At 36.2% G+C, this 18,249-nt stretch overlaps 1 non-coding gene across 1 annotated transcript; it reads right to left on the bottom strand.

Moving 5' to 3' along the window:
- Nucleotides 1-16,002: 16,002 nt before the first annotated feature.
- Nucleotides 16,003-16,109, bottom strand: LOC141682045 (small nucleolar RNA R71). The gene has a single exon (XR_012559450.1). It is a non-coding gene; the product is annotated as a small nucleolar RNA R71 (small nucleolar RNA).
- Nucleotides 16,110-18,249: the final 2,140 nt, after the last annotated feature.

Below are 18,249 nucleotides of genomic sequence, written 5' to 3'. Positions count from 1 at the left end.
AAATAAGATAGGCTTGACACGAGTTCCATGCCTTGTATTTAATCATGACATTGCAGGATAGAAGGAATTAATTATACGGTAACTATTCACTGAATAGGTTCTTGGTATTCTAAGCAGTGAATTCGTATTATCCGGATAATCGCGATATGCTGAGAAGTATCCCTCACGATGTAGAATAAATATGATTAATTTATTAATTAATCATATTTAATGAATTAGAGAATTTATATAAATAATGATAAAATAGTTTATTATTATTTATTTCTACTACCGGCTTAATATTGAACCTACAAGGTCACACCATAAAAGAGAATGATTTAATGGTGGAGGAATTAATTAATAATGGCTGGTAATTATTTATTTGTGAAATAAATAATTAATTAGAAAATTTAATAATTGATTAAATGAAATTTAATTAATTATAAATTAATTAAGAAAAGTTCTTAATATTATTAATTAAGAATTTAATTTTTGGAAATTAAATCAAGTAAGAGAATTATTTTTCTAAAGTATTTAGAAAAAGGATTAATGATTAAAAGGTGTTTTAATTATTAGTTAATTGGTTAATAAAAATAATCAATTAAAGGGTTAATAATAATAATATTTTATGGGAAAATTTTCAGCTGAAATTTTTCCTATAAATATACAATTATAAACCTTATTTGCCTCAACCCAAATAAAAACCCTAATTCAAAAGAAGAAAAGAAAGGGAGGTAACTAATTCTCTCAACCTCTTCCTCCCTCCATTATTTTGATCTCTTGGTGGATACCAGTGGAGTGCTTCACAATTGAGGAGCAGCTGCTAGGGATCTCCATTCATCGTTCTTGGATCGCTATTAAAGGTTAGTAATCGATCCCTCGATTAATTCACGATTTGTATGCAATTATATGGATTTTATATCAAGAAAATATTTTACCATGATTCTATGATGTATAAAATCCTACAATGGTATCAGAGCATAGGTTGTATGCATATAGATCTGTGATAAAAATTTCAGAATTTTATGATCTTGTATGAATTTATTATGATTTTTGCAAGTTATATCATGGATTAATTATGATTGATTAGAAATTGTTTCTCAAAATTGTTTTGACTATAGATTTGGGTTCTACAAGTGTTGTAGATCGTCTGAGTATTTTTTTCATAATTTTCTGATGTGTGGATTAATTATTATGAATTTTTAAAGTTGTTTTAATTAAAATTCGTAATTAAATATGTATATATATATGTAATATGTTATGTATATATATGTTGTATCCTGCTGTAAATAAAGGAAAGGGTGTTCTGATGTTGATGTGTGGCACGGCCTTCAATGATGGCGGCGGCTGTTGATTAAAAAAAAAGCGGCTGAAGATACCGCGCGGCTGGCTAGCGCGCGTGGGGGTCACGCGCTCCTGTGTCACGCGCAGCGCGTGTAAGACACGCGCGGTCAACTGGTCAGCACTGATGATAACGTCATGCTGACGTCATCAGATGACGTCATGCTGACGTCAGCTCAGCTGTCAGGGCGCGTGAGGCGCGTGTGCACGTATAGGCGCGTCAGTTTTCTTCTTGAGGCGCGTGGTAGGTCCGTTTGGGGCGTTCTTGGTGCCGTTGGATTCGTCTTTTCGAGACGCATCTAATGGTATATTATATTATATTTTCTGAAATTGTTTCGTACTGTTTATAGCTAACAGTAGTGTATTAAAGTTATTTTTAATTGTTTTAATTACTTTTAAATGCTTCATGTGATACATAGAGATGTATAATGCTTAGAGTAATATGCTACATGATTTAACATGCACACCTTTATGTTTATTCATGCTTATATATGTGATATATGCTTAACTTATCATGCGATGATAGATTTAGGTGAACTTAATTAACATAAGGCGTATGTTAGACAATCTAGTATAGTGAAATTGTTTCATGACCTTAATATAAATATTATGAATACAATCATGAGATTCTTGTGTTTATGAAACACGTAATTAAATATGAATTTTCAATATTGAGAGAAAGGATGATTCTATCAAAATCAGATTTCTATATGTAAGAAATGGGTATTAAGTGACGCCTCTTGACAATGCTCCCCCCGATCTGGGAATCATCTGATTATCGATTATTGATTTGAAATATTTAATTTAAAAGGAAGAATCTCTTTATAATATGATTATGATTGTAACATAAAATAATACCTCTAAAATTTAATTAAATCAAGTAGTAATTGACCAATGACACAACGGGCTTGTGTCGGTAAAAGCCTTCCAACATGGTAGAAAGTAGTTCTTATTTTTAAATCATTGTCATTTCATGCTACAGCCGAGGGCTTTGATTTCGAAATAAGAAATACTTGTCTATTACATAGAGATGTGTACATTGAATTAGAATCTAAAGGTCGTTACGTGCTGCAGCCGTGGGCCGTTGGAGTCTGATTCAATTGTACGAAATGTTGGGTTAGACTTGACTTAGAATATTGAGTCTGTCGTGCTACAGCCGTGACTCAATTATTCAAGAGGCTAAAGTTTTATTAGGGAAAAACATAAGATGTAATTGACAAGAGTTGTCTGTCTATTGAACATCACATGACGTTTCATGCTACATCCGAGGTTGTGTGATGGAATGTAGGATCCCTATTCCCACTAACATTATGAATGCTTAATTTTTCACTTAAGAGGGTTATATAATTTAGATAAACTAGTGGGAGCCACTTATGAATAAAGACCCGATTCATATAGTATTTTGAAATGAAATTGAATATTTGCTAATTGTTGTTATGTGTTCATCATTTACAGATTTACTATATATGTTATGTCTTCTGCACTATGACTCCGGAGTATACTAGATGCTCACAAGTTGACTGGTCCTAATTTTGCTGACTGGCTTCGAAACTTGAGAATTGTTCTCAGGGTTGAGAAGCTGGAATATGTGCTTGACTCACCTAAGCCTACTGAACCTGCTAGCGATGCACATAATGATGAACATGTTGTGTATCGTAAGTGGATAGATGATGCAAATGTTGCTCAATACATCATGCTAGCTTCTATGAACATTGAGCTACAGAAGCAGCATGAGCATATGGATGCTCACACTATCCTTATGCATCTACTAGAGTTATATGATGTGGCAGGGAGGACAGCTCGATATGAGATATCGAAGGAGCTGTTCGGTTGTAGGATGTCTGAGGGATCATCTGTGAATGACCATGTACTTAAGATGATCAATTTGATTGAATGTCTTGGACAACTTGGTTTTGCCATGGATGGGGAGCTGAGCCAAGACTTGGTCTTGCAATCACTTCCGGGTTCGTTCTCACAGTTTGTTATGAACTTTCACATGAATAAGTTGGATGTCAGCCTGCCTGAACTCCACAACATGTTGAAGACTGCGGAATCGAATTTTCCCCCTAAGAAGAGTTCTGTTCTTCTAATTGGTGAAGGTTCCAATCCTAAGAAAAGGAAGAAGAACCCTTCCAAGAAGAAGAAAGTAGGTGAGAAAAAGCCGGTTCCACCAAAAGCTGAAGACCCCAAGAGCAAAGCTGTTTGCTTTCACTGTAACAAGGTGGGGCACTGGAAGAGGAACTGCAAGGTTTACCTTGCAGAATTGAAGAAGAAGAAGGGTAGTGAGACTACCGCTTCTGTTTCAGGTATGTTCATGATTGAATTAAATATGTCATTAAATCAAATTTCTACTTGGGTATTAGATACCGCCTGTGGTTCTCATATTTGCAATTCGTTGTAGGGACTAAGGAGAAGTAGGACTCTTGAAGAAGAGGAGGTGATTCTACGGATGGGAAATGGAGCAAGAGTTGCTGCTGAAGCTGTAGGATCATTTCATTTACATATGCCTACGAGCAAGACTATTGTTTTAAATAATTGTTATTTTGTTCCCTCGATTGTGAGGAATATTATTTCTATTCCCATGTTAGACTTGGCTGGATTTTCGTTTGTTATTCAGAATAATAAATGTTCAATTCTTAGAGATAACGTTCTTTATGGAAGTGGTATTCTAAATAATGGTCTGCATATATGTGACGTAGAGCATAATTTACTACAAATTGAACATACTAATAAAAGAAAAAGGGATGATGAAAATCTCACTTTCTTGTGGCACTGCAGACTTGGTCATATTAGTGAAAATAGACTGCGGACATTGCATAAGGAAGGGTTACTTGACCCCTTTAATTTTGAATCATATCCTACATGCGAGTCTTGTCTATTGGGTAAAATGACCAAATCTCTATTTAGTGGACATGGAGAGAGGGCTGTAGATTTGCTAGGATTGGTACATACAGATGTGTGTGGACCAATGTCTATGCAAGCAATGGGTGGATTTTCATACTTCATTACTTTCATAGATGATCGATCTAGATTCGGATATGTGTATTTGATGAAACACAAGTCTGAAGCCTTTGAAAAGTTCAAAGAATATAAGTATGAAGTGGAGAAACAAACCAAACATAGTATTATTACTCTTCGATCAGATCGAGGTGGTGAATACTTGAATGGAGAGTTTCTAGCTTATCTCAAAGAAAATGGTATAGTCTCCCAGTGGACTCCTCCATATAATCCACAGTTGAATGGGGTATCTGAAAGGAGAAATCGAACTTTGTTAGACATGGTTTGGTCCATGATCAGCTATGCGAATCTTCCAGTATTCCTGTGGGGTTATGCATTGGAAACCTCAGCATATTTACTGAATAAGGTGCCTTCCAAATCTGTTCCTCAAACTCCATATGAGATATGGAAAGAAAGGAAACCGAGTCTTAAACACGTTAAGATTTGGGGATGTCCAGCTTATGTCAAGAAAGTTGACCCAGATAAGCTGGAATTTTGATCCGTAAAATGTAATTTTGTGGGATATCCTAAAGAGACTTTAGGGTATTACTTTTACACCGATCATAGGATGTTTGTCTCCAGACATGCTACCTTCTTGGAAAAGCAGTTTATCCTTGAAGGAAACAGTAGGAGCAAAATTGAACTTGATGAAGTTCAAGAAGCACAAACTACTACGGTTCAAGTGGAAACACCTATTCAGACTGAACAACCTTCTGTAGAACAGCCCATTCGTAGGACAAGGAGAGTGTCTCGCCAACCTGAGAGGTATTATGGCCTTGTTATTGAGAATGACAATGAATTGTCAATCATTGATGAAGACGACCCTATGACCTATAATGAGGCTATGAGTAGTGTTGACTCAGAGAAATGGCAAAGTGCCATGAAATCTGAAATGGAATCTATGTATACCAACCAAGTATGGACTTTGGTTGAAGCACCTGAGGGTGTGAAGTGCAAATGGGTATACAAAAGAAAGATTGGAGCAGATGGCCAGGTGGAGACCTATAAGGCCAGGCTCGTGGCAAAAGGATTCAGACAAAGGCAAGGGATTGACTTTGTTGAAACTTTTTCACCTGTAGCCCTGTTAAAATCAATTCGGATTTTGCTTGCGATTGCTTCTTACTACGACTATGAGATCTGGAAAATGGACGTGAAAATGGCCTTCCTCAATGGGAAACTGGAAGAGGAAGTGTATATGACACAGCCAGAGGGTTTTCTTTCCAAGGGAAATGAACACCTAGTGTGTAAGCTGCTGCGAACCATATATGGTTTAAAGCAAGCTTCTCGTAGATGGAACATCCGTTTTGATGAGACAATCAAAGAGTTTGGTTTTATCAAAAACATAGATGAACCATGTGTCTACAAGAAGGTTAGTGGGAGCGCGGTGACATTTCTTATATTGTATGTGGATGACATACTTCTTATAGGAAATGATATACCGATGCTGCAATTAGTCAAAGTGTGGCTATCGAAGAACTTCACTATGAAGGACTTGGGAGAAGCATCCTACATTCTCGGTATGAAGATCTATAGAGATAGATCTAGAAGAATGATATCTTACCCAGGATACATACATCCAGAAAGTGCTTAAAAGGTTTAGCATGGAAAACTCCAAAAGAGGTCTCATACCGATGAGCCATGGAGTGTCCCTTTCCGAAAAGATGTCTCCTAAGACACCTGAAGAAAGAGAGTGTATGAGTAAGATTCCTTATGCTTCAGCAGTAGGATCTATCATGTACGCGATGTTATGTACTAGGCCTGATGTTGCTTATTCAATTAGTGTGACGAGCAGATATCAGTCTGATCCAGGTGAAGACCATTGGAAAGCAGTGAAGAACATCCTTAAGTACTTGCGAAGTACTAAGCATATTTTTCTTGTTTTTGGTGGTGAATCTGAGTTGAAAATAGAGGGTTATACTGACTCTAGTTTTCAATCAGAAAGTGATGATAGCAAATCCATGTCAGGGTACGTGTTTACTCTGAATAGTGGTGCGATTAGTTGGAAGAGTTCCAAACAGTCTACAACGGCTGACTCCACAGCGGAAGCAGAATATATAGCTGTAAGTGTGGCTGCAAAAGAAGCCATTTGGATGAGGAAATTTGTTTCTGAGTTGGGAGTTATTCCTAGCATTGAGGAGCCTATTGTGTTGTATTGTGATAACAACGCAGCAATAGCACAAGCTAAGGAACCAAGATCTCATAAGAATTCCAAGCATGTCCTGCGGCGCTTTCATCTTATTAGGGAGATTGTTGAAAGAGGAGATGTCAACGTCAAGAGAGTTGACACACATAACAACATAGCAGACCCTTTAACAAAGCCACTTTCTCAAAGTCACTTTGATCGTCATAAAGACAAGATGGGTATTAGATACTAGAGTGATTGGCTTTAGTACAAGTGGGAGATTGAAAGAGATGTGTCCTAAGTCCAATCATGTATGATGATTTAGGAATAACTTTTATGTAATCTGTTTTGATTAAATTGATATTACTAAAAGACTTGTTTTGGTTTTATTGCGGGCATTATCTATTTAAGTGTTTAAATAAGATGTACCATAGTTTAGAGTAAAGCTTTTTATGGATTATGATGAGATCATAATAATGAGACCTAAAAGTTGATAATTATGAACTTAAATAGTTTCTGGTCATAGGATTACTAACTGGTAATTACTAATCCACAAAGATCGGTACATACTATGCTTGCTTCATTATGAAGGATGTCTGTTCTCATAGACATTTGTGTGGTGACACTATAGCTAGTATGTAGGTGCTTATTATAGAATAAGTTCAATGAACATGACTCACACAACTGAACAACTGATGGAGTTCACTCACGTGTCAGCAGATGTTCACATAGTGATAGTTGTACAAGTATCCTTAGACTTGAGGTCATCATAGTTCAGGAATCTCTGGCCAGAGTGAATGAAATTAGAAAGGAGTTTCTAATACACATTAATTAGAACTAAAAATAGTGAATAGGAAAGCATATGATTAAATAAGATAGGCTTGACACGAGTTTCATGCCTTGTATTTAATCATGACATTGCAGGATAGAAGGAATTAATTGTACGGTAACTATTCACTGAATAGGTTCTTGGTATTCTAAGCAGTGAATTCGTATTATCCGGATAGTCGTGATATGCTGAGAAGTATCCCTCACGATGTAGAATAAATACGATTAATTTATTAATTAATCACATTTAATGAATTAGAGAATTTATATAAATAGTGATAAAATAGTTTATTATTATTTATTTCTAATACCGGCTTAATATTGAACCTACAGGCTCACGCCATAAAAGAGAATGATTTAATGGTGGAGGAATTAATTAATAAAGGCTGGTAATTATTTATTTGTGAAATAAATAATTAATTAGCAAATTTAATAATTGATTAAATGAAATTTAATTAATTATAAATTAATTAAGAAAAGTTCTTAATATTATTAATTAAGAATTTAATTTTTGGAAATTAAATCAAGTAAGAGAATTATTTTTCTAAAGTGTTTAGAAAAATGATTAATGATTAAAAGGTATTTTAATTATTAGTTAATTGGTTAATAAAAATAATCAATTAAAGGGTTAATAATAATAATATTTTATGGGAAAATTTTCAGCTGAAATTTTGCCTAAAAATATACTATTATAAACCCTATTTGCCTCAACCCAAATAAAAACCCTAATTCAAAAGAAGAAAAGAAAGGGAGGCAACTAATTCTCTCAACCTCTTCCTTCCTCCATTATTTTGATCTCTTGGTGGATACCGGTGGAGTGCTTCACAATTGAGGAGCAGCTGCTAGGGATCTCCATTCATCGTTCTTGGATCGGTATTAAAGGTTAGTAATCGATCCCTCGATTAATTCACGATTTGTATGTGATTATATGGATTTTATATCAAGAAAATGATTTACCATGCTTCTGTGATGTATAAAATCCTACAATAGTATCAGAGCATAGGTTGTATGCATATAGATCTGTGATAAAAATTTCAGAATTTTATGATCTTGTATGAATTTATTATGATTTTTGCAAGTTATATCATGGATTAATTATGATTGATTAGAAATTATTTCTCAAAATTGTTTTGACTGTAGATTTGGGTTCTACAAGTGTTGTAGATTGTTTGGGTATTTTTTCATAATTTTCTGATGTGTGGATTAATTATTATGAATTTTCAAAGTTATTTTAATTAAAATTCGTAATTAAATATGTATATATATGTAATCTGTTATGTATATATATATATGTTGTATCCTGCTGTAAATAAAGAAAAGGTGTTCTGATCTTGATGTGTCGCACGGCCTTCAATGACGGCGGCTGTTGATTAAAAAAAAGTGGCTGAAGATAGAAACGGGCGAAGGACCGCGCGGCTGGCTAGCGCGCGTGGGGGTCACGCGCTCCTGTGTCACGCGCAGCGCGTGTAAGAAAATGACACCTCACATCAATGTGCTTTGTTCTGGAATGATTGACTTGATTAGCTACAATAAAATTTCAGAATTTTATGATCTTGTATGAATTTATTATGATTTTTACAAGTTATATCATGGACTAATTATGATTGATTAGAAATTTTTTCTCAAAATTGTTTTGACTGTAGATTTGGGTTCTACAAGTGTTGTAGATCGTCTGGGTATTTTTTCATAATTTTCTGATGTGTGGATTAATTATTATGAATTTTTAAAGTTGTTTTAATTAAAATTCGTAACTAAATATGTATATATATATATATGTAATCTGTTATGTATATATATATATGTTGTATCCTGCTGTAAATAAAGAAAAGGGTGTTCTAATGTTGATGTGTGGCACGGCCTTCAATGATGGCGGCGGCTGTTGATTAAAAAAAAAGCGGTTGAAAATATAAACGGGCGAAGGACCGTGCGGCTGGCTAGCGCGCATGGGGGTCACGCGCTCCTATGTCACGCGCAGCGCGTGTAACAAAATGGCACCTCACATCAATGTGCTTTGTTCTGGAATGATTGACTTGATTAGCTATAATAGAAATAGCACTAGTATTATCACACATAATTGGAATTTTGTGTAACACTAGGCCATAGTCCATTAGCTGATTTCTAATTCAAAGCACTTGAGCACAACAATTTCCAATAGCTATGTATTCAGCCTCAGCTTGTTTCTTACTGTATGAGGATACAAGTCTTTTTCCAAGAGACTAACAACTTCCACTAGTGCTCTTTATGTCAACCCTGCATCCAGCAAAATCTGCTTCAATGTATCCAACAGCTTCAAATCCAGTTCCCCTGGGATACCATAATCCCATGTTTGGTGTTCCCTTCAAGTATCTGAAAATTCTCTTCACGGCCATCAAATGTGATTCTTTTGAATTGGCTTGAAATCTTGCACACAGACATGTTGCAAACATGATGTATGGTCTACTAGCAGTCAAATATACCAAAGATCTAATCATTCCTCTATGAAATGTCTACACTTTTTCCTTTCTTATCTTCATCCAACTTTGTAGCTGTAGACATAGGTGTTAATGCAAGTGAACAATCAACCATTCCAATTTTCTTCAATAAATCTGTAACATACATCGTTTGGCTGATGAAGATTCCATCACTTCTTTGACTGAATTGAAGTCCAAGAAAGTAACTTAGTTCTCCCATCATGCTCATTTCATATTCACTCTGCATGAGTCTTGAGAATCTTTGACATAACTTTTCATTAGTAGAACAAAAAATGATATCATCCACATATATCTGAACTAGGATCATATCACCACCATGTTGCTTGTAGAATAGAGTCTTGTCAATTATTCATCTTGTGAATCCATGTTTAAGCAAAAATTCTGACTATGTGTCATACCAAGCTCTAGGTGCTTGCTTGAGTCCATAGAGAGCCTTTAGAAGTTGATAAACAAAATTTGGAAATTCAGGATCTTCAAAGCCAGGTGGTTGTCGCACAAAAATCTCTTCTTCCAACTCACCATTAAAAAATGCACTCTTTACATCCATTTGATACACTTTTAAGTTTGAGTGTGCAGCAAATGCAAAAAAGATCCTTATTCATTCAAGCCTTGCAACTGGAGCAAAAGTTTCATCATAATCAATTCCTTCTTCCTGTGAGTAGCCTTTTACAACCAACCTTGCTTTGTTTTTTGTTATAATTCCATTTTCATCCATTTTATTCATGTACACCCACTTTGTTCCAATTATGCTATATTTTTTATGCAGGAACCAACTTTCAAACCATGTTTCTTTCAAATTGATTTATCTCTTCTTGTATAGTAGATATCCAGTCATGATCAAGTAGAGCTTCCTCAATCTTCTTAGGCACAACTTGTGAAAAAAGCATGCATATAAACATTCATTAGTAGTTGCACTTCTAGTCCTCACGCTAACATTTAGATCACCAATAATTGCTTCTCTTGTGTGACTCCTATATCATTTTATAGTGTGATTTTGTTGACTTTAGTTTTCTGTATTTTTTTCACTATTGGCATAACTTGCAGAACTTTCTTCTCTTTCTCCCTCTGAGTTTGTGCTATCAAATTCAGGTGTATGAGATGAGTTTTCATTCTCATGATTCACTTGCTCAGTTGACTCTTCAATCATTTTGTTGCTTGTGTTGATTTCAGCTTCATCTTTAGAATCACTATCAATATTGAGATTTTTAAACTTAAGGGCTTCAGCTTCATTTTCATCAAGGCATTTCAAGCCTGGACACTTGTCATCATCAAAAGTCATATATGTTATTTCCATAATTTTTTTTTGTTCAAGCATATAGACTATGTATGTAGTTCTTTCCAACGAATATCCTAGAAAAATTGCTTCAAAAACTTAGAGTTAAATTTTCCCACATATTCAGAGTTGTCTTTTAAAACAAGACACTTGCTTCCAAACACATGCAAATGCTTCACAGTAAGCTTCCTTTTTGATAATATTGAATAGGGTGACTTTCCAAGATTTTTGTTAATAAGATATCCATTTTGAGTGTAGCATGCATTGTTGATAACTTCTTCCCAAAAACTTGTTAGCAACTTGGCATCTTGCAGCATTGTTCTAGAAGCCTCTACTAGAGTTTTATTCTTTCTTTCAACTACCCCATTTTGATGAGGTCTTCTTGTAGCTGAGAACTCTTGAACAATATCCTTATTCTTGCAGAATTCATGCAGAATTGTATTCCTGAATTATGTGCCATTGTCACTCCTCAATCTTTTCACACAATTTTGATCTTCAGCTTGCTTCTCAAGTTTCTTGATGTGTTCAATAATGATATGTGGAGTTTCATCCTTTGAATACATAAAATCTACCCATGTGTACCTTGAGTAGTCATCCACCATCACAAGTGCATATTTCTTTGTAAAAATAGAAAAGACATTGACTGGTCCAAACAGGTCCATGTGAATGAGTTACAAAGGTGTATTTATGGAATTCACAGCTTTGCTCTCGTGACTAGACCTCTTAATTTTGCCATTTTGACAAGCCTCACAAACTTCATTTTGAGTAAACTCCAAATTTGGAATGTCTCTCACTAACTCCTTTTTCACCAAGGTATTGATTGCTTTATAATTCAGGTGAGAGAGCTTCTTGTACCACAACTTTCTTTGCTCAATAGATGCCTTGGTGTAGAAGAAACATACACCATCCTTATTTGCTGAGTAAAAATCTGCAACAAATAGGCTTCCCTTTTTGCTCCTTTCAAACAACTTCACCAGTGTTTTTGCTAAAAATTAAGCATCATCCTTTGTGAAATAAAATATTGAATCCTCTATCTATGAATTAACTAACACTTGGGAGATTCACTTCAAGACTAGCTACCAATATTACATCTTCAATGACAATATTTCCAGAAACCAACTTGCCATATCCCATTATAAATCATTTGATGTTGTCTTTAAAGTCACCAATGAGCCAACCATCTCCTCATATTGTGATAGCAGGACCTTATCACCTATCATATGTCTGAAGCATCCATTGTCTTTGATCGATATGACCTTCTTCATTTTTCCCTTCATACAATAAGGATTAAGTGTGTTTAGCTACCCAAGCAGTATTGGGTACTTTCTTCCATTTAACAAAAATTGCAGAAGTAGAGTTTGATGATTCAGAAAGAACAATGTTCAAATTTTGATTTATAGTTTCCTTCTTATCTGTAGACTCAAGTTTAGAATCTTTTAGATTTACTAGCAGTCTATAACAGCTTGCCAGTACTTTCATATTACAAGGAATGCAATCAAATTTATCACAGAAGGAATAGGGATCTTCAGCCTTTGCTTCATTGTATTTGCATGCTCCATCTTTTGGCTCACTAACAACCTTTTTATAAAGGTGAGTTAGGTGATTTGTGGAGCCACACTTTTGACATTGTTTCCTGGGAGTATCTGCAACAAATACAAAGTTATTGCTTTTGTTCACTCCAATTTTCCTATTCCTGTTCATCTTTTTCCTTCCTGCATTCTCAGTCTTGATTTCTCTGATTGGCTTCTTCGAAACTTGATCTACCATGGCCTTCTTTTCAGTTTTAGGAGTTGGAGTTGTTTCCGTGCATTTCTTCTCATTGTCTTCATCTGCAAGCTCTTGCTTGATAACCAACTCAACTTCACTGAAATTTACTTCATATGCCTTGAACAAAGGTGCATCAACTTTTCTCTGCATAGCTGGGACATCTTGACTAAAAATTGATTTACCTTTATCACCTTCATTTTTCTTGTTGTTGTTCAAGGCATCATAGTCCAAATCAATAGCTACGTTAGCACATGGTTTGTTCTTCTCATGGTATTATCCAACCAACTTAGATGCATTCCTGAATGACTTCAGTTCCACCTTATTCTTCTCTAACTTTTCCCTCAACATAACTTTAATTTCACTAGCACACTTCAGCTTGTTTTTCAGGTATTCATTTTCTTGCTTGACAGTTCCAAGCTCAACAAACTGCAGTTCCAAATCTTGCTTCTCAATCTCAAGATTCTCATTTAACTTTGACAGTCTACTCACTTCCTCAGTAGCTGCCACCATGCTTGTGTGGATATGAAATATCTCTACACTCATCTTTTTAACAGTTTTTTTTATATTGGCTTGTATTTAAATCAATGGTAGTTAGAGTTGGTACCTCTAATTTTGATGAGGATGATTCTCCTTTCTCAAGAGCCATAACTGCATAGTTTCCAAACTCTTGATTCTCATCTCCATAATCAGTATCATCCCAACTCTTCCCTTCAGCTATGTAAGCCTTTCCTTGTTGTTTCTTCAAGAGAGCTTCATATTTTGCTTCTAATTCTAGATAGGCTTTATCATTCTTCACTTTCTTTGGCTTCCTGCACTCAGTAGCAAAGTGACATAACTCATCACAGTTGAAGCACCTTAACTTTGATCTATCAACAAATCCAGTTTTGTAGCTACCTTTGCTAGCTGAGTTATACTAAGCTTTTGGTTTCTAGTTGTTGTTGTTGGAAGACTTTTCCTTGTTCTTGAAAAACCTTGGCTTTTTTACCCTTGTGTTAGAAAATTTTCTATCCAAGTAAGCCATAGATTGATCTATCTCATCTAGCTCATCAAGGGTGTAGTATTTATCTTCCTCTAGCTCCAAAACAACTTGTTTTTGGGGTCCCTTTGTTGAGTGGAATTTATGACACTTTATAATGCTCTAATAAGCTTTAAATTGATGTGTTTGTACTCAGGTTGTTAAGTGTTTTAACGTGTTTTCTAGTGTTTTTGCATTTTAGGCATTAATCTATGAATCAGGTGAATTAGCATTGTTTTAGTGCTAATATAGTATCCAGGTGGTGTTGGAATAAAAGCTCGTAAAGTCCGGCTCGAGGCTGCAAGAAAAGGAAAAAGAAAAGAAATAATTTTTGGCAGAAGCCTAGCGCGCCCGCGCTAATCAAGCACGCGCCCGCGCCAGAACTTCAGAGTGCCAGCGCGCCCGCGCTGATCAAGCACGCGGTCGCGGCAGGTCGGGATGCAGAATTCCTATTTTGAATAGAAGACTGATTTTCTGGGTATCTATGCTGATCAGGGCTACTATATAAATAACTCTAGGTTGTTTTTAATAAAAAAGGAGACAATTCACAGCTAAGGAGAAGACAACAAGAGACCTATGGCACGAATCAACAAAGGCGAAGACGATCTAGTTTATTCTTGTGAATCTTTGTTTTGAGCTGTAATTTTGGATGATCGTTTCTTGTTTTGTTGAACCTATACTCTTGTGTTATACTTTGTTATTTATTCATTATAAAGACTACGTTGTTATATCATGTTTTCATCAGAACCCACGGTGATGATGAGTCCGATTATGGGCTAATCGTTGTCGTGGAGTTTTAGCAGATTTATTTATGGATTTCTTTAGTTAAATTATTTCGATCCCTTAGTATGTGTTGATTGTATGATATCCTAGTATTGGTTGCACGGATTCGTCTTATGAGCGTCGCGAACTTATAAGATAGTGTGTTAATTCTTAATGAAGCGAAGGTGAATTTAAGAATTTAGAACTTGCCATACTAGCATAGGTTCATGTATTCGTTATGAATGATTCGTAGGTAATTTTAACCATTTTACTTGCCCTGTGTAATCAAGATAGATAACTTATACTTAAACAGTTATATTGTCAAATTCTATAGACATATAGGGTCTCAATATAATTGGTGTCTATTCAACTTCTATCTCTTTTGTGGATGTCTGGTAGTATGGTACTCGTGCAACGAAAGTTGGCGTTTATCAGTTTCGTGTTGTCTGATTAGTGTCATCACCATTGTATTCTAAGGTTAAGGACAATAAGGATATTGAATAAAGTATTTAATGAATTTATAATCCCATGTTATTCATATATATTAATTCAGTCAATATTAATCTCGTAGTTATAATTATTAGTTTAATCCTTAGTTATAAACAACCTCAATCTGTTATCATCTTAGCATTGAATAATAACCATACATTGTTTCTTAAGTGCGTGAATTAATTAGTTAACCAATACAGTCTCTGTGGGAACGAATTAGAAAATATTCTATACTACTTGTGAACTCATATACTTGCGTGTATTATTAGCGCGTGTTTAGCGACTAACAAGTTTTTGGCGCCGCTGCCGGGGACTGCAGTGTCAATTTATAGGTTATGTGCTTTCCATCAGTGGTCGTTATAGTTTATTGACTCGGACATTGTTACTTATTTGTTTCCTTGTCTTATTTCAGGTACTCTAGTGAGGGTGTATGCATACGCGTTCGCGTACTCGTAAGAGAACACTGGATAAGGCCGAGGAAGAAGTTGTGGTAGTTAGTAAGGAAGTTTTTTAGGAAGAAAAGAAGGTAGAAGAAGAAGAGAAAGTTGAAGAACCAGCTGTATTAGAGATGGGTGATCAAGCGGAAAATCCTAAGGCTTTGATGGACTATTCTCAGCCTAAGATTAATAACATTCAGTCAAGCATCATCAGGTCAGCCATCAGGGCTAACACTTTTGAGATCAAGTCAAGCATGATTCAAATGATACAGAACTCAGTTCAGTTTGGGGGTTCTCCTACTGAAGACCCCAACATGCACATCAGGGATTTCATCAAGATCTGCGACACTTTCAAGTTTAATGATGTGACTGAAGATGCTATCAAGCTACGCCTCTTCCCATTCTCTCTGGGGGACAAGGCTAAGTGTTAGTTATATTCTCTACCAGCAGGGTCTATCACCACGTGGTAGGATCTTGCGCAAAAGTTTCTCACTAAATTCTTCCCCATGGCAAAGACTGCTACAATCAGGAATGCTCTTACCTAGTTTGCTCAGCAAACAGGAGAATCTCTGTGTGAGGCTTGGGATCGATATAAGGAGATGCTAAGAAAGTGCCCACATCATGGCATGCCTGATTGGATGATTATTAACTGCTTCTACAATGGATTGGGTGCTACTTCTAGACCCATGCTTGATGCAGCATTAGGAGGAGTGTTGTGGGCTAAGAGCTACGATGAAGCTTATGAACTTATTGAACTGATGGTTGCTAATGAGTACCAGAATCCTTCCCAGAGACTGACTCAGGGGAAAGTCGCAGGAATTCTGGAGTTGGACGCAGCAACTGCTAGTGCTGCCCAACTTATGGCTTTGACGATGAAGGTGGACAGTTTGGCTAATTATGGATTTAATCAAATCACTATTGTCTGCGAGTTTTGTGCTGGTGCACATGAGACTGATCAGTGCGCAATTTCTAGTGAATCAGCTCAGAGCAACTTTCAGCGATCGCAGTAACCAGTGCCAACCACCTATCATCCCAACAACCGCAATCACCCTAATTTCAGTTGGAGCAACACTCAAAATGCGGTTCAACAACCTTATCAGCAATATTTAGCAACCACAATATGCACCTAGAAAGAAACTCCAGCTGCAACAAGCCAATGAAAAACCTGAATTAGAGGAGTTGAAGCTTATGTGCAAGAGTCAAGATGTTTCTATCAAGACCTTGGAAAATCAAATTGGGCAAATTGACAACGCCTTGCTAAATCGTCAGCCTAGTACACTACCTAGTGACACTGAAGTTCCAGAAAAGATGGAAGCTAAGGAATAGGTAAAGGAAATCACTTTAAGGTCTGGAAAGGTTGTGAAACTTGAGCAAACTCAAGAGTTGACTAAAGAAGTTGGGGCTGAGAAAGAAGTAGAGCAACAGGATGAAGAAATGGAACCAAGGAAGACTATTGTTGAGCACACTCCTCCTGAGGGTAATACAGGGGAGAAAGAGATCTATCCTCTACCACCTTTTCCTAAGCGGCTGCAGAAGAAGAAGCTGGACAAGCAATTTGAGAAATTTCTGGAGGTGTTCAAAAAACTTCATATCAATATACCTTTCACTGAGGCTCTTGAGCAGATGCCTAGTTATGCAAAGTTTATTAAAGGTATTCTCTCTCGGAAAGTGAAGTTAGATGATTTAGAGACTATCGCTCTTACGAAGGAATGCAGTGATGTGCTGCAACAGAAATTACCTCCGAAACTTAAGGATCCTGGAAGCTTCACTATTTCATGTACTATTGGAAAAGTATCTTTTGATAGATGCTTATGTGACTTGGGAGCTAGCATCAATCAGATGCCTTTGTCAATCTTCAAGGACTTGGACTTACCTGATCCCAAAATGACTTATATGACCTTGCAGTTGGCCGACCGTTCTATTACATATCTGTGAGGTATTGTGGAGGATGTCTTGGTCAAGGTTGATAAACTCATCTTCCCTGCCGATTTCTTCATTCTTGATTTCGAGGAGGATAAGAAGATTTCCATAATCTTGGGGAGACCTTTTTTGGCGACTGGCCGAACCTTGATCGATTTGCAGATGGGTGAACTCATAATGCGAGTTTTGGATCAGGATATTAATTTTAATGTTTTCAATTCTATTAAATTCCCTACTGATAATGAGGAATGCTTAAAAGTGGAGTTAGTCGATTCGGTGGTCACATCGGAACTTGATCAATTGCTAAGGTCTGATGCCTTAGAGAAAGCCTTGTTAGGTAATTCAAATAGTGAAGATGGCGAAGGTGAAGAATAATTGTAATATTTGAATGCTTCTCCCTGGAAAAGGAAGATAGATATGCCTTTTGAATCTCTTGAAATGGAGGAATTAAACAAAGCTCCTAAATGCCTCGAGCCATCTATTGAAAAAGCTCCAACTCTTGAGCTTAATCCTTTGCATGAGCGTTTGAGGTATGCATTTTTAGGTGATGCATCTACTTTGCCTATTATTATTGCATCTGACCTTTCAGGGAGTGATGAGAAAAAGCTTTTGAGGATTTTGAGAGAGTTCAAATCGGCAATTGGATGGACTATAGCAGATATCAAGGGAATCAGCCCTTCATACTGCATGCATAAAATTCTTCTAGAGGAAGGTAGCAAGCCTACGGTCGAGCAGCAAAGAAGACTTAATCCAATCATGAAGGAAATAGTGAAGAAAGAAATTCTTAAGCGGTTAGATGCAGGGATCATCTACCCTATATCTGACAGTTTATGGTTAAGACCGCTTCA

The sequence above is a fragment of the Apium graveolens genome, chromosome 8 (genome assembly GCF_009905375.1).
Source record: "Apium graveolens cultivar Ventura chromosome 8, ASM990537v1, whole genome shotgun sequence".
NCBI lineage: Eukaryota > Viridiplantae > Streptophyta > Magnoliopsida > Apiales > Apiaceae > Apium > Apium graveolens.
This window is presented reverse-complemented; position numbering and strand designations above follow the sequence as displayed.